The sequence below is a fragment of the Cydia fagiglandana genome, chromosome 1 (assembly GCF_963556715.1).
Source record: "Cydia fagiglandana chromosome 1, ilCydFagi1.1, whole genome shotgun sequence".
NCBI classification, from domain to species: domain Eukaryota; kingdom Metazoa; phylum Arthropoda; class Insecta; order Lepidoptera; family Tortricidae; genus Cydia; species Cydia fagiglandana.
Window position 1 is genome coordinate 27,142,495 of NC_085932.1, and position 18,637 is coordinate 27,161,131.

Sequence of the window (18,637 nt, forward strand, 5' to 3'; positions counted from 1 at the left end):
TGGATTATGTTATCATCAATCTTGATGTAACGTTTACAATCGAGCTTAGTTATAGATATATTTTTAATCCTTAGACGCTGAGAACAAAAATCTTTAAAAGCTGAAACAATAATTAATTAAAGCATTGTCAATTTAGAGCTTAGATCAGCTTTTGTTTTCAAGGCACTTATTTAAGAGTGCTTCAAGGTGCTTTAAAAAACGAAACATTTGAATGCGAGATTACCCGCACCCGTGATAACCGTACGTTAACGTACACTAAGGTATAGCATTTGTTACGACAAATGGTCTCGTGGTGGTGGTGGTGGTCATACTGCCTTCAGGCTTCTAACGAATAGTATTTCGTGCAATCATTAAAAGGAACCTATTGAATTATTAAATTTAATAATTTCCTATTGAAAATTCGTAAACGCAAAGTAAAATGTAAATTCGTAAATGCAAAATTTATTAAATCATCGTACAATAAGTGTGCAACTGTGCATGATTTAAGTCTCGTGACGTTTTCGTAATGTGTAGTAATAGCTGAATATGAAAGATAAAATAATGGTGAACGTAAAATCGTGAAATGTCATTAATTATTTTAATAAGTCGTCCTAATTACAATATGTCATGTTAGTTAACCATTAAGTATAGTACGTAACAAGTGTAACAACCCATGTTTGAATTTGAATTGAATTATTTATCACATTAACATGAGAATATATTTACGCTCTAATTACTTTCGTATTTTTCTATATGACACAATCATGTGAAAGCAGATGCTTCAATAGTTGGGGCATAAATAACATTTTACAGTACATATGGCCCTATTTTCCCGCACTAATGCGTAAATATTTTACAGCAGATAGAACATAATAAATCTACATATTAAAATCTGAGCGAATTATCCCAATGAGAGATCTCTGGTTAAGTAAATGAATAGAAATTAGATTTGGATTAGATGAAGACCATCAGAATGGAGGCCTTGGATTAAGATTGAAATATTTTTAACGCAGATTCGCATAAAACTACTTTAATCATTATTGGGAGAGATATAACTGGTAGGCTGGTAGTAGGTGTATATTTTAATAGGGGTCCCTTTGTTTCCCATAAAGTTTTAAGTCATAATGTATTGTTTGTCATATTATCGTTAGTCATAAAACTGAAACCTACTAACTAACTTTTCATGATTTTCGTAAGGTTATGCTGTAGGTAGGTTGGGTTAGGTTAGGTTTGTTTTATGGCAATCCTGAATAGTTACGCGTTTCTGAGAAAAACCAATTATGACTAACGAAAATTCGGACAAACAATACATTATTACTTAAAATTATTTGGGAAACAATAGAGATCCATTTTAATAATGTATCTAATAAGAAAACCACATCTCATTAGAACGAATACGAGTCAGTCATATTAGTTTAAATAGGTATTTTAAATTAGTAGTTAGGTACTAGTTTACTTTATTAATGCTAGTTATTAATTTAATAGGTATTCAATATTGATTATTTTTTGTACATATATCCAATATGCAATAATACAATAAATAATAATATTACAATATCAAATACCTAAATAATTTAGTTGATGATATATCAACCGAACGTACCTACCTGCTTACTATTTGATAGCAGTTTAATTTCAAAACAAAATTTACGGTTATGATCGAAATTGAAAGTTAAGCACTTAACCACACAAGTTAGAACCTCGTTTAGCCGGTTACTAGGAACATAAGAAACATTAGCCCTCTAAATATCTGGACAGCCATCAAACGTTACCAAAAAGACGTAAGAATGTGTGATGTCATCGCAAGCACTCATCGGCTTGCCGTTCAACCGCAACGGACAACGTGTCCTTTCGCATTTTCTCCAAGGAACCGATGCACATTGCACATGCACAATGCCGCATGTGGAGCGAAACTAAACATGTCTTCAAAACCTCACCTCATTATCACCCTTAATATAAAGAAGTGAAGTGCTAAGTTGGGGTAAATATAGAGTATAATATGACCTTTATATCTTCAATGGCAGCTGGGCTGTTGTTATAACAGCATCCCAAACGCGAGCGAGCATTTACCTCAAACTAACCAGTATAAACCCTGACCTTAAGATCTCCAGTAACTACGAGTAGTCGGAGATCTTACTTAATATTGGTTTTACTGACAAGAATGCTGGTTTGTGGTCGGTAGGCGATTACAATAAACTCCCGGTTAAGGCGACCGGTGCGAACTTCACGCAGTTAAGTCAGTCACTGGGGGAGCCGCGCGTAGAAAGCACGCGCCTTACGCCTCGTCAGTTAACTTTACAAACTTTTTAACTGCATAACAATTTACTGAATAAGATCCTGTGACAAGTAAAACAATAGTGCTGAAATCGTGTAATATAATATTGGATTAATACGAATTTAAAGCGGGGATTTGCGTTTCTATATGTAAGTATGTATATCGATTTTCTTTGCTGTTTATTTCTTGAAGTTAAAGGCAACGTAGGGGCCTAGGGGGTATGTATATTAGTTTGATTGTTTCTCTGATTGGGGCTATGGGAATGCTTGGGTTGCGATTCCGTTAAGTTGTGCGATAGTTTTTTCAACTCGTCTGACTGCTTCGTACGCGGGCAAGCCGGTGAGAGCATATTAATTTCTCTTACATGAATATGTATTAATAGTCGTTCTGCTTTGTCGTTTGTGGGCAAGTTATGTCCTCGTTTTGACCGCAAACACATACAGGAAACATTTGAAGTTGCACGTTAGTGATAAGTGTCTGCGGTGTGTCTGTTCCGAGTAGGTTTCAATTCAATACCTAAATGTGACTTTTAGCAAAAGGTCAATATATTCAGTAGTCGATAAGGACTATTTTTAATTACATTTTTGTGTTAGAGACGGCTTAATGACAACTGATAAGATTTTTTTTTTAATAGCACAAATACTGATTTAACTCAATTACTTAGTCGTAGGTTTAACTTATCAAATTATCATTCACAGCACTGAGCACAGTTTCATATTGTTTATTCTTATTTGACAAACTGGTTATTCTTATCTGTAAGTTGGTACCAACAGGTTGGTACCTATAACAAGTGATTTAGGCATAGTGTATGTGTGTGATGGGTACACACAAACAAACCCTTAACAGTTAACTATATCGACTCTTCAGAGTCAGGTCCTTCCAGTCATCTAATAAAAATGCCTGTTAAAACCACCACAATGTGTATTTAACGATACGTTTTCCTGAAACAAACACCAACGCTGACCACAGTCCACAGACTTGTAGGTAGTACCTATGTATTTGTCGACGCCTTAACCACATCTCCGGACCACGCCATCTAATACTCCGGTTCTAAGAAGTATAAATATAATGCTAATTAAACATAACAAGTCAATTTAAAAAACATAAAACATAACGTAACTTCTACGGTTCTGACTATGACGAATCTAACTAACGAAGCAGTTGAAATGTTAAAATCAATTAAAATAATTAGTGGTAGACCTTTAAACTATAAACTCATTCTCCTCTTTGATAGTATTAATTACAAACGAATGCTATCTATATCGAATTGTAACTATAGTGAGACATACTAACTTTAAGATAATTTTCACTCATGTATTAGACCTAGACTAGACCGTTTGAGACCTAGGCTCACCGAAACATGTCGCGCGAGTGAGTTTTATTGATAGTTGCTTTTATTGAATTACTTATTTGATCTGTATTGGAGGATCATAATAAGGATATCCTCTGTCCCAAACGTGGCTCGATTGTTAAGAATCACGGCCATTGGCATAGTGACAACGAACGTACTAAACGCTCTAATTGATGTAACTCTACTTGCCTTTGGTAGCTTTTTGGTGATATTTTTTTAAGGTACATATGGTTACATACGATTAGCAATAGTGAGTTGATAGTTTTGTAAAGAAAAAGATGAACAATCGAATTTACCTAAACTGTGGTGAGACATTGAATAATTTTACGGGACGAGTGACTAAAACCAAGTAAGTAATTTAACTGAATTAAGCTTTAGTTATTTGTTTTACAAGGGGGCAAAGTTATTGTTTAACCGCTCGTGCTAATATTGATACCCGAGCAAGCGAAAGATTCCAAAATTGAACCACGAGCATAGCGAGTGGTTCGAACAATGGAATTTTGAGCGTTGCGAGGGTATCAAAGCACGAAGGTTAAACAAAATTTGTCCCCGAGTGAAACACAAAATTTTTCACCACACCAACCCGAAGCAAATATTTAATGTAAAATATTAAACAAAATCAAACCAAGTCAAATCCAAATGAATGTTATTAAATATTTATCATCCAAAATCATCATTTAAAAGTCAATTCTAGCAGCAAACATAAGAAAACAACTCAAAATTTGCATTTGATTACTTTACCTCACATGTGAATAAAATGCAACTTTGCTATCAGTTTTTGGAGTGCAAAGTAAGCCTTTCCGAGCTGGTGTGGTGAAAAGGTCTTTTTTCTCCACCGATGTCGAATGACTTATGACCCTTTAGTAGCTTAGATTCTTACAATCGTGTTGATTAAAATAGTTTAAAAAAATGATTGTTTTGCCTAGAATTCTCTCAAATAGGCATGTATGGTAGGTAGGTACCATACATAGTATCTTATTCAAGTGACTGCTAATACCTGTCTCAATTTCATTTGATCGATAATATGCAAAACAACACCCATATTTATGTTTATCTTATCGCTATTGTAGGCTTCTGCGCACATACGAATTGCAAATTACCTACATGTTGTTTTCCATAGAGTATTTACATCTGCATGTTTTCTATGTTTATCACACAGATAATCAGCCAAAAAAGAAAAAAAATAGCATGTTTGACGGCAACAACAACATGGATTTTAACTGATGGCGTTATGGACCCCTATTCGACAAGCGACGTTTGACGTATCGTGTTGATCTCCCGTTGATGTGGGAAAAATCATAAGTTCTCGAATACGTACAATGTCAAAATTTGACACTAACAATCCACAGTTAGGGTGACAAGCAAACCAAACCGAACCACCCTTAGTTTAGAGTGGAGTTTTGGTTGTACCAAATGAATTATCCACCGTTGATGGAATCAACACTCAGTATGCAATAAAATCAACTGTTGATTGGACGTGGAAATCTGACAGTAGTACATGTCAAATTTGGCCCATGATTTCTGAATAAACGCGCCACAACGCACAGCCTCATTATTTGTCTTAATCTGTCATTTTGACTTATGTATTTGTTAGAAAGGGATAAGCCATAAATTGACTACGTATCTGAGGCTTGTAAGGTTTTATAAATTTGTTTTGACGATTTAAAATCTCAACATGTGACAAAAATTATAGCAGGAGCAACACTCTCTATAGTTCGTTTTTTTTAGCATTAGAAAGAACTTGCAAGAAGGTAAGCGATCTTGACATGTCTTTTAATTGAAAAACGCTTTTTAAAAATCAAAAACTATTACTTATGAAAGCAGAAGAATATAAATGATCGTATTAGATTCATAATTGTTACATATTTGCCGTGACTTATTTTTAAAACGTGTTTTTCAATTAAAAGACACATCAAGATTGTTTACCTAATTTCTAATGCTAAAAAAAACGAAGTATAGTGTGTTAAAATCTATCCAAAAATCATCGCTGATGTGTAAAGAAACTGCAAGCTTTGTTATTTTCCACATGAATAATTTAACCCGGTATCCGATCTTAGTCGAACTCACTTATACCGAATTTTAAACTGACTAAGAAGTATTTAATATATTCAATACAGTACGCCTAACTGTAACGCAAAATTAGCATCTAAACGACACGGAATAACCTAAGTGGACTAAGTGATTCTAACTCGCGATTTACCTGAATTAGCTTGAATGCGTCAAATGATTCTCAAGTGTATTCCCACTTGACAAGCTGGGTTGTTGACTGTCTGAGATGGCTATGAAATTGCGGATCCCATAGTCACGAGAAGGTGCCCATTTTTTGCTGGAGTTCATTGTCCTCAACATAGTGATTCATGGTAACTATTCAATGTGTGTATGTTTCCTTTGCCTAACGTTAGTAAGTCATGCTAGCATTATATTGTTAAATACAATAGTTATCTTAAACATATTATACTTTTTCGTGTGTAGAGTTCACAAAAGTACCTATTACAAATTTACTGATAAGAGACCTCATTATGAGCAGACGTATAATATATGTATAGAGATAGAGTCACGGTACCTGGTAAAAATCAACCGAATGTATATAGTTTTGTGGTGTTGTGGTTACCTAAGTACATCAAGTTTTCCAAAAAATATTTTTTGTAGTACCTATTAGTTAATATCAATATCCAGAGCCTCCAGAGGGGAAAATGGGTTACGTTTATATGGAGAAGTGGTCACTTTCCTCTTATTATTAACACAATACGAATATAGTCTTCTTCTTCCTCGCGTTATCCCGGCGTTTCGCCACGGCTCATGAGAGCCTGGGGTCCGCTTGACAACTAATCCCATGATTTGACGTAGGCACTAATTTTTACGAAAGCGACTGCCATCTGACCTTCCAACCCAGAGGGTAAACTAGGCCTTATTGGGATTAGTCCGGTTTCCTCACGATGTTTTCCTTCACCGAAAAGCGACTGGTAAATATCAAATGATATTTCTTACATAAGTTCCGAAAAACTCATTGGTACGAGCCGGGGTTTGAACCCGCGACCTCCAGATTGCAAGTCGCACGCTCTTACCGCTAGGCCACCAGCGCTTCACAATACGAATATAGTGGTAAATATAATTATAATAATACATATCTGTTTGCTTTGCTCTGCACAGATTTCTTAGTAGCTCAACATTGCGTAAACAAAGACCAAATTACCGACTATTTGTCAATTAATAAAAGGTTGGTTCAGTATTCGTGTCGCGCGCATGCGTGCTCGAAATTCGATACTATTTGTTTCGAAACTATTACGCTGACAAGACATGCAGATAAATGCAAGGTTTTTAAAAACAGTGTTATGTCCACCCGTATTTTATTTTCAGTAGGAAATTAGATTTAAAAAATTGTGAAGTGCTAAAACAATTTTTTATACAAATTACCCAGGTACTTATAACAAAAACGATTCCTTTTGTCAGGGTGGACAGGGTTTAGTATTAAACACCTTGTAAAGTTAAGGTAGGTAGCATTTTGTCAGTAATTTGAGCTTCCTATTTTGAATTTAAAGGAAAGACCCTCTATGATCGTATGATAAGCGTAGTTGGACGAGGCTGATTTATTATGTCAAATTTTCGATTCTAATTTCTATCGTATGAACTTTATAATTATTGAAGACATAACGGCCTCGGGCCTCAGCTTTTTGTTTGTACCGACTTATTGACAGACGACTAGCTCTACAATTAATTGACATTTAAGCATGTTTAAACACGTGATTATCTTTACGAGAAATAAAAGAGTTCTAGTACTAGCCAACAGATGATTTACAGGACTTGTCCTCTCGCCGCCATACCTATAAGAAGGTCTCTCGGTCCATTCTCTTTTGTTTGAATATTATTATGACATATCTTAAACGCATTTTGATTTCAGAGCGACCAGCTTAAAGCCTAATTCAACAATAACGTTAATGCCGTTAAAGGTATACCTAAATAAATATTCAAGTAATGCCAAAGTGTCAGTTAGCAACAATATAACAAAGTAATTATGTAGGTATTCTACCTAAGCGTTTTATTAAGTTATATTGCCGTTGCGTAAAAGTGCCTTGGCTCTTTATATGTGTCAAATAATAACTGACAAGGTTTTAAGGTCCGATCAAGAGTAATATCTAAATTAGCTATAGAAATCTCAACTTTTTGACAAGGACAACTTACTCGCTATTATTGTACAATTTAAATAATAATTTTGCAGGCAAATCACTTATTCACGGGTGTTAAAAAGTGTTTCCGATACTTTAAATCAAAGATTTGGTAGCACCGACCTTAAAGTATTAAGTAAACACTTAACAGTGCAATTAACTTAACAGCTCAAAACTAACCGTAAATAATCAAATATAATAATTAAATTACTTATTTCTTGTTACGTGACAGGCAAGGCCTTCGTAAACTATTAAATTAGACTATTAATATCTCATATACTTTTAAGAATTTAGTTTTCGTCTTCGAATAAGATAACAAAACTTTAAGGAGTACCTATGTGACCTTGGAGAGAAGATGGCCGAAGGTGAGAAATACCAAAATTCCGGAAGAACGTAATTGCCACACAAGTGTTAAAATGACCAAAATAAACATACACTTAAATAACCATTAAGCAGTAATTTGTATTGGCCTGTAGTGAACGCATACGGTTTTCGGTAATGGTTATAATAAGGAAACAAATATTATTTTGTTCCAACTTCCAATTTAATTCGTACTAAAGTAATTAAGTATCATAATTACTACTATTAGGTCTCTTCGTCGGTTAATAAGAATTAAGGATACCAATAAAATAATTAAAACATCCGGAGTCGATAAACTGCGGTTGATTCGGAAATAGTACATTATTGTCGAGGCTCGGAAGTAGCTACTTGCAGGCTGAGGATTCGTTTTAAACGGACGACCTTGGGAGTCCGTTTAATTGAATCCGAAGCCAGCAAGTAGCCTTCCAGCCGAGTCATATATAGTGCTTTTCTCAAAAATGGTGCAAGAAACATAAATATCATAGAAACATTTTACAAAAGCAACGTTCTTGCGTATATATTTTCACAGAGAAAAGCCCTTGCCGCCTTTTTATTTTTTTAATAACAAAATAGAAGTGTATTTTTCTGCCGAAAATACGCCAACCTATTTGAGACAACTAAATAGTCGCGGTACTAATCATCTGTTTGGCTGTGTAATGGGCCTGTGCCTTCATTTGATATGGCCATTTGAACTTTTAAAAAGTTTGGAACTCGACAAATAATGGAATTTGTATGCAACATTGCAGTCCCAAAATCGAGACTGCAATGTTTTTAACTTTTTAATTTTTGGTTGACCATAAACTCCGCGCTTCGCGACCTATTTCTTAGACGGCAAAGTCGACTTTGCCGTCCATTTTTGAGAAAAATATATTAGCCATTATCATTATCACTACACCTTATAAAACAAAGTCTAGCGCCGCGTCTGTCTGGTTGTCTATGGTTGTTTATTTCCGCGATAAATTCAAAAGCTACTGGCCGCGTAGCCAAGATGCCGATCGCTTACCCTCCGTAGCGATCGAAACGCAACTGTCACTGTCGCACTAATATGGAAGAGTGATAGAGAGACATAATGCTTTTCGTTGTCGAAGCGATAGCGATTGCAACCTTGGCTAGGCCGGCAGAACGGATTTTCATGCGGTTTTCACCTATCAATAGAGTGATTCTTGAGGAAGGTTTAAGTGTATTAATTTGTTAAGGATTTTTGTCACCCATTCGAAGCTCCCTTGAGACTCGAACATGTTAAAATTATTTTGAACGGGCAAACGTAGCACGCTCGATTAGTAGCTAGAGACTATGCAAGTGTGCAGTTGGCGCTATAGGAAGTCTATAGGTGAAGACCCTCAAGAATGAATCGAAACATATCTAGACATATTTGTTCGACAATACATTTTAAAGTTTACACCTAGTCGTGACTGTCGTGAGACAGAACGGCTCAGTAATAAAAGAAATCGAATCAAAACAATGAAAGTGTTTAACTATTGCACAGCACCCACAATAACTATTGATCCGCGCTCACACGATCCTTCACACAGTAGGTAAGTTTATTATATGTCGGTATTGTTGTTGTTATATCTTTAGCAGAGGTTAGGCGTGACATCCCAAGTTTAATAACATTATACATATAATAATAATATTCACGAATTCATTGCTTCATTGAGAGTAATAATTTCAAATCTTTTAATTCTTAAAGTCTAGTTCCGCAATTGGTGTGCCGGAGCGATCCTCTCTCCTGCGCCTGGTCAGCGGCATACGATATTTATAAATCCTGAACTAGATTTGGTACTTAGGTACTTACATTACCTATTCTAAGTGCATCTCGCTCGCATAATTATTTATACCGATGCGATCTACAGAGATGCACTGATACGTAGTAATATGCGTAGGTAGTAATATCAAGTCAAGTTCAAATTAAGTCCAGTATAAGTGGCTCTTCGTTTCCGCATAGTACCTATGTACTTATTTAGTTTGTTACTGTACCTACTAATCTCGAAGTATAGTCAGTTATAAATTGGGGGCCTAACGAGACAGAAAATTTGTTTAACCCAGGTATCTGGCTCTGTACTGCTTTTGCTTAGTTGAAGGATAGAGAGGCAAAGAGACTAACGAACGAACGAAGTTCAGCCTTCTTGTTCAACTGAGTGTTCGACTCGGTATGCCCTTATGGTATGGAACCTACAGCCACAGCCAAGTATATTTGTTATATCTGTAGTCACAATAGCTGGAAGCTTGTGACGTGCATTATTATCAACCATTGTCACCTGCATGTGACGTCAAACGATATGCAGTTCACTCAACATTATACATTAAGACGTTATAAACTAAAGGGGCATAAGTATCGATCAGATTATTTCACACGCATTATAAGAGTTAGCACTGCGGCTTTACACGCTGAATCTTTATGCGTCATGGTACAGGTCATGGCATAGTTCTGTAATCAAAATAAACTGTGTAACTTTCCTTTGTGAATAAGTAAATATAAGTAACTACCTAACTACCAAATAACTTACTGTATCCAAAAATTTCAAAGTAGATATCATAAGTAGTTGCTGTAGCTTATTAGCAGCATATTTGCCTTAGCTTATTGTATAGTCAGCCAAGAAAGTAGTCTACCACTTTTCGACTCTATCATCTAATTGATAGAGTCGAAAAGTGGTAGTCCAGTTTCTTGGCTGACCGTACATAATAATTGTGTCAATTTTTTGTTGAAATATTCGCCGTCAAACCTACTTCAGTATGTCAGATACACCAAAACTGTAATTTAGTCATAACATTATCCTATTAAGCTAACCGCTTAGCAGAACGTATTACAATCATTCTCATTGGATCAGCACATCTTCTACAATAGGCCTGCGCTCTCTACTGTCAACACACGACGTTCTTTGCTCACTGACTCATACCGGCGACCACCATACGAAGACTTTCGATCATCTTAAATTAGCCCATATCATTATAGAAAACCTAAGATGGCGGGAGATGCGACAGCTCTAATGAAGCTGGTCGTCGTATGAAAACAAGCTTCGAATTATCTTGTTTGAATTTCGTATGCCGTATACGTCGTTTGTTTTATCGTCCTTTTGTTGCTACATTCGGTTAGCGTATGCTAGAAGGATGTCCAATGGTTATTAATGTTCTTATTATAGCAGAATACATACTTGTAGCATATATAAAATAAATAAAATGCGTCGTAATTCGTAAGAATTAGAACCTCAATTACATAAGGCAAATTTTAGCAATAACTTCACTAAAAAAACCGTAGATTTGGCAATCAGACTAATTTAACTAAAAAAAATGTTTATGTCGGTATCTATTCACCAGCGGTTAATAACTCGATTTCTTTGACTCTTTGTATTTGGGCCGTCCAAATACCTAAGTACTCTTACTCTAATCAGAACTTTTACGCACTAAATATTGCAGCATATTATTTGTTTCTTCTCGTCTTATATTTTTACACTTCACTGTACCAGGTTTGCGATTATTACAAGTTGATGACGGTAAAAAACGGACGCAATCTACACGTTGTGACCCGTGACTTTTACACTTTCTAATGACCGGTGCTCTAACAAGTAACAGTTAAGGCTATATCTAATTCTAACCTACGCAACCACTTATCTCTCCAAACCCTGTAAGGCAAAAGGAACCTTACTCTATATTCAATATAGTTCATAGTTAGGATCGGTATAAATTCCACGCGAGAGGTTCGAGAAGTGGTCAACTCGCAGTTATGGTGTCTGGTTGTGGGCATGATGAAAATTACTGTTATCGCATCAATTTTTTGTCGCGTCCTAAACGGTTTTGTAAGAAACTCGTTTGCTCTGTAATGGTTTTTAGTGTGGGTTTTGCAAAGTCTCAAATCAAAGACAGCGTCTACAATCTACAACCCAGATTGATGTTCAATCAGTCCCCCCGAATCTTGGCATATTCATGAAGTGGTTGCATTGGGTTTTGTCATTACTCACAAGAATAACGTATTATTTTCCGTGGAAATTGCCGGTTAGTTTACTCTCTACAGCTTTCACACGTTCAAACATAACTTCGTACCGCTGCGTTGAAGAGAAAATGAACAAAGAAATAAACAAATGCTCATTTATCATAAGGATCAGAAGAACTTGCAAAAGCAGAGAGTTTGCTTTCACACGACAGGCCAGAACCGCATACCTCTCACATATCAGTACTATCAGTAGCCGACCTTCCGAGCCTAATATGTTCGCCGGCGAACCCAAAGCCCAAAAATGCCGGCGGAGCGCACGCGGGTTCCCCGCTATTTCCAGCGCTTTGATCTCGCAACCGGATTCCTCCGGAATTGCCCGCCTTTCGACATACTGCAGCACAATCGCAACGTCTGCTCAGATTATGACTCGCCTTTATTAGCATTTAAAGTACGAACAGGGCAGTCTAGGCCGTTCCGGAACTTGACGCGTCGTACCTAGCAATGTACAAATTGCAGAACATTCCCAAAAAGCGGAAACGTTCTCGAGAATGTTCTCAGAACATTCCTGCAACATGGAAATTATTGTTTAAACAAGAGAATATACTTGAAATAAAGTTTAAATAGGCATAACTTAAAACTAAATGTTATTATGCATATATTACTGTCTATTACAGTTAGCTATTTTGTTGATGTGATAAATTTACCAATAAGTTGCTTAAATTCTCACTTTATATCAGAGAACATTTCGACTTTCGACAAATTTTTCCAAAATTTTTTTTTAGTTTCATTAGAATCTAGAGGCCTATATCTCCCGCCATGCCAAATCTCAGCGCGCTCGGACCAACTTGAAAAAATAAAAAAAAAAGTCGGCCATTTTGTTTTTTTCAATGCAGTTTGTTTTGTCTCGGGGCCCTCTATGACATTTGGTCGAGCACCCCCCACCTATCACGCACCGTTTAAAAGTTGCCATACAAAATAAAAGTGGCCAGTTTTCCCGCAATTGTAGCATTTTTCCAAAAAAAAAATTTTCATAGGTATCTAGGGGACCCCGAGATTCCGTGACCAAAATTCAGCGCGCTAGGACAAAAATCAAAAAGTTAAAAAAAAAAGTCAGCCATATTGAAAAAAAATGGCGGCGTCAAAAACTGCCAGGGACCCTCTATGACATTTGGTCGAGAACCCCCCACCTAAGTCTGACCGTTTGGCCGGGCCGTCATACATTTTTCTGACCGGATGCGGACGACCAAAAGTCGGAATTTTCTGGGGGTAAGGACTACACCTAAACTATCGTGAATATTCATGGTATAAACTACGATAAATAAATAAATTCTCGTTCTCGAGAACATTCTCAGAAGTTACCGAGAATTTCTCATGTGGAAAGTTTCGCAACTTTGGAAAGTTCTCGTGCGTGCATTGCTAGTCGTACCTATACGCAATTACGTTTTTTTAGACGTTGTATTATCGCTCTGTGTAGAACGATGCGTCAACGCAAACATTTTTTGTGTCTTACGATTTAATCTTTTGTAAGTTCGATCGTTCCAGATGCGATGTTAAGAATTTTCGGTTCACGAAAACTGCGATAGTCAAGTACGCTCTCGAAATTAGCATAAGACACCGGATGAATTTACCTGAAATTGTAAAAATGTAGATAGATTATTTTATTTGTTTAACACAAATAAATTTCCAAACTTTAATTTTCTCGTTTGACTTGATTTTTTATTTTACACTTACATGTAAACCTTTGAATCAGCAATTGTAACATGTCCACAAAAAACGGAATTTAACTGAGATTAAAATAGGCAGAGGAGTTCCTCTGCCAGTATTAGACTTACTTTCAACAGTTCAGCAGAATGGTTGCCGTTTATATATAAGTATCAGCAGTCCATCTGACCAGGTTTAGTGAACAGGTTAGCTTAGGACTGCTTAATCGAAAATATCCTTTTTAATACAGTTGCTCAAAAAGTGCTACTTTACGTAGCTGTTTAGCGTGCGGAAAGTTGGTTATCTCGAACTAGTGCTTTTTACTTTTCCAATTTTTTTAAATTTATACTTGTTCCAATTCACGACTACTTAGTGATGAGTGTTAATATTAGTTTCCTTTAAACGTCGTAATCAGCATAAAAACCTACCGTTAATGTAAGAATACGAAAAATATTACATATTTCATATTTAATTACTTACCTCTTCATCATTATAACACGTTTATTTTTTAATATTCAATATTGAAAATTCCGTTCTTAATAAGTTGACTGAATGGAACGGAATAGCTGCCAAACGCCCATAGATATAATATACTTAAAGACGACGTCTAACCGAGCTGTCACTGTTACCACTTTTGTTTAGTGTACGATTAACAATGTTTTTCTTATTTTTTCGCAACTGTATTAAAAAACGTCGTTCGATACACGTGCGGAAATGTCATTCTTCACTCGTCCCGAGTCTTGCCACTCGCCTGCGGCTCGTGGCAAGATATCTCGGTACTCGTGAAGTAATGACATACCTTCCGCACTAGCATCGAAATGTACTATTGCTCAGCAATGAACGATAATAGATATGTAAAGTTAAAAATACAGGTCACAGGACATGTCCTATATCATTAGGGTCGCTCCAACATTTGTAACTATGAATCTGTTTACCATAGGTATTTATATTTACAGAGAAGCCTTGCCAACAGGGGCGAATGCGTGCGCTATCTCTTGTTGACAGAGTGACTCAGTTAATACACACTAGATGAATGGAAACGGGGACAGCATGAGCAGGCTGACATCACGAAGGCTGTCGCTATTGTATTACGAAGATACCGTGCCACATAGTCTTGACTCATTCATTACTTAAACATGCACATTCATTTTGGCAAAAAGAACAACGGTTAAGTGTTTTTCCTTAAAATATCACCGACGCGACGGTCATGCATAGGTAAAGGTATGCATACATATGCATAATTGCATACGTGTATCCATATGTACCTGGTACAGTTAACATCGATAGAACCCACGACTTTAGTTATTTAAAATGTTAATGTTTATGAATAACCAATATACGGGGTGCCTAGCCAAGGTGACACCAGCTACTGAATAGTCCCACACCCACTTAGCGTGAGATCCACCATGGGAACGCGCTCAATGCCTATGGCGCAAGAAACCCCCAGACTAAAAGACAAACTAATTAGAAAGACTGACAATCTGACGTCACCGCAAGCCTCTTATTATCTTATTTATTTAATATTATTAGCCTAGTCCAAGAGGGTAAGTATTTAGTCTTATGGTAAAGCATTAAATTTATATGTTTGAAAAGAGGTTAGCTACATAATTAATGTGTAATAGTCTTTAATTCAATCTTGTATAATGGCTCCGGCTCCGACCTTCGACAAACCATTATAGGCAAATATAAATAAGATATGAAAATATGTTTCTGGAAAATTCATTCCCTTGTCATTATTTGATACAATTTATCCTGACACAGAATAATTAGCCAGTCGCTAGTCTCGTAAAGGTTTCGTATGGACATGGTCCACGGTTTGTAATGACACATAAACTGAGTTATATTCAAGATTGCTATCAATCTTAGTAACCTGGACCATTTTGATATGTTTATTGCGATCGAACAGCCTAACAAACTAAATGTGTATAAAATTGAGACCTTAATGTCACAATGATGAGATGTGTTTGTAGCCTAGCAGACTATTATTCTGCATTATTCTCTAGTCTTCGCGCAGCCACAGCAGTATGTACACCAAGAATCCACACTATTCTCAACCCTATTCAAATATGCATAAAACCTGTTATTGTTATCACAGAGTGTGTCAGTGGATGAAGAGCAGTAATGTGGCGTGGTAAGGTCAGCAAAATGGAAATTAAATTACAAATCCGATTACCTTACTTGTGTTGTGTGCATCCAGCCGTCGTGGCATTAGTGGGCGCTGATAAGGAATAACTTAGAAAGAAAAATGCTTACTCGACGTTTTGATGTAGATGCAGTAAATACATAAATACGTAGTCTGCTCAAAATCTAATAATATATATTTCAGTTTGGTGGCATCCGTTACTGCTTCAAGCCAGTACGCCTTGCCGATTTTAAGACACAAAATCGATTGACTCAAAGGTCCTATTTTGAAGAAAACGAATAGGTACCTAGCCAATTATTCTATCTACAGCTTGCTCATGAAATGTTTTTTTAGCCACTGTGTTGTGCACTTTTGAAACAAAAATATTCCACTTTATCAAGTCTGATAAATGAATAAAAAAATCCTCTTGCCAACATTGTCACACCAGATTAGTGCTAGCGATTACGCATTTTGCAGTTCAATGACAAACACCTTGCAAATGTACTTATCAATGCTCGTATTTTCTTTAGATCAAGGTCTAGTTTTGCATAACCCAATTGAAATCGTAAATTGTTAGAATTGTACTCATTGCATGTCTGTAATGGTCGTGTATTAGCATTGCTTGTGCGAGTTCTGGGCAGGATCAGTGTACCTGAGGGCCTAGAGAAAGCGAGATACCCCTCATTCGAAGTTATCTCAAAAAGTTTTAAGATACTTATCTTAAACCTACTGGCACAATCATACTGGGTCGTTCACTGGGTCGATTGCCGAATGCACAAAATGAGGATTCTAGGCATCCGACCCGGTTCCGGATTAGGGCTTTTTTTATATAAGTTAATATAACTCTTTATCTCTTTTATAAACCATTTGCAAATTCCGTGGCACCCCCGAATCACTCGTAGTTAGCAAGCAATTGTAACACTGTGACCTCACTGACGCAACGGCGACAGAAAATAGCAATCACTTAAACTAAGCCATTAGCGCTACCATTGTGTTCATTACAACACTCAAATTATCTCCTGCGATTAACTGATTACTTTTGTAGGCCCTGTGAATCCGTTTACAACTAAAACGACTTTTCCTTTTTCCTTTAAGATATGAAGATTGTGAAGAACTTAAAGTGTTCTTGATACTTACTTAGGGTATTTAAGGGTACTTAAGTGTTCTTCTTCTTCCTCGCGTTATCCCGGCATTTCGCCACGGCTCATGAGAGTCTGGGGTCCGCTTGACAACTAATCCCATGATTTGACGTAGGCACTTAGTTTTTACGAAAGCTACTGCCATCTGACCTTCCAACCCAGAGGGGAAACTAGGCATTATTGGGATAACGCTACGTCTTACGTAGGCGAACAACGCGCGAACGCGGCGCGGCGCGGCGCGGCGAAAGCGGCCGCCGCCGCGCCGCGCCGCGCCGCGCCGCCTGACATTCGCGTGCAAATCGCGCCGCACCGCGTTCGCAACGAGATCGCTTACGTAGAACACTTCTATGGGCATCAAAGGATTGATTTCGCCGCGCCGCGCCGCGCCGCGTTCGCGCGTTGTTCGCCTACGTAAGACGTAGCGTAAGTCCGGTTTCCTCACGATGTTTTCCTTCACCGAAAAGCGACTGGTAAACATCAAATGATATTTCGTACATAAGTTCCGAAAAACTCATTGGTACGAGCCGGGGTTTGAACCCGCGACCTCCTGATTGCAAGTCGCAAGCTCTCACCGCTAGGCCGCCAGCGCTTCAAGTACGTAATTGACTATATATACTTAGTCAAGGGGATGAGATTCATACTAGATACATTTAATCGTTCAATACCATTAAGGTTGTTTTGCCTGATAATATCTCCTTCTCTCATCTTCCGATGTATTTGACACTGATAAACATATATGACATGTAAATATTATTTGTTTTTCTTACCTAGACCAAACGGTGTACGTCAGACCAATATCTCACTAGGTGTTTTCATGAGATAAATACATACGTACATATCTAGGCTATCTACACTTACCTACTTAACACTAATGTACCTACCTACGCATCTTTTCTATAGGTAATAGAAATACTTGCCCACTCTTGCTTAAATACTGGTAAGTACGTAAATCTACTGAAATTCTGCGGTACCCACCGGAATTTCCCGACTAAAAAAACTTGAATATCCGTTAAACTGTACCGGCTTATAAACCAAATCCATAACTCAAAGGCCTTTCCTTCGGAACAGCAAATGCCCTAGTAGTACGACCCACTGCCCTGGACATAAGGCATATTTTACAATGAACCGGTAGCATAGCATACATTAACATAAAGATTTATGGGGAGTGTAGTCGTAAGATTGTAGTAATTAAAATATTCCACCTGTCATGGGATCTAATTGAGTTATTTATAAAACCATAAACAAATCGATAAAGTTTGAAAGTTGGCCTAGAAAGCTCATTTTAAAAACAAGTAGGTAACCAAAACAAAACAAAGTATGCTATACATTATATAGGTACTTTCTTAGTCACGGTAGTAGCCGAAAATTTAAATGGTAAAATATTTGATTTTCGTATTATACAAATGTATAAGTTTATATGTATAGTCTGTAGCCATCAATGTAGCATGTGTGTGTTTTTTAACCCGGCAAAGTTCTCGTAGGCATCGTTTAAATCAATGTTGAAACACAAATGTGTAAATAGATATACTACTCAAAAACTACTTAAACGGTGGTCTTTGTGCAAAATGTGCAAATGATATTCTTAAATAACGCATATGACACTGCCCAAATCTTCATGA

At 36.9% G+C, this 18,637-nt stretch overlaps 1 protein-coding gene across 2 annotated transcripts in view; it reads left to right on the forward strand.

The window, feature by feature from the left end:
• The first annotated feature begins 2,183 nt into the window (after nt 1-2,183).
• LOC134668381 (CDC42 small effector protein homolog) overlaps nt 2,184-18,637 on the forward strand; it is a 48,161-nt gene continuing 31,707 nt past the window's right edge. The window contains exon 1 of one of the 2 annotated variants that reach the window (XM_063525873.1): nt 2,184-2,407. The gene's annotated coding sequence lies outside the window, so the exon portion shown is untranslated. The remainder of the gene's footprint in view (nt 2,408-18,637) is intronic. The other variant, XM_063525865.1, reaches the window with a different exon arrangement.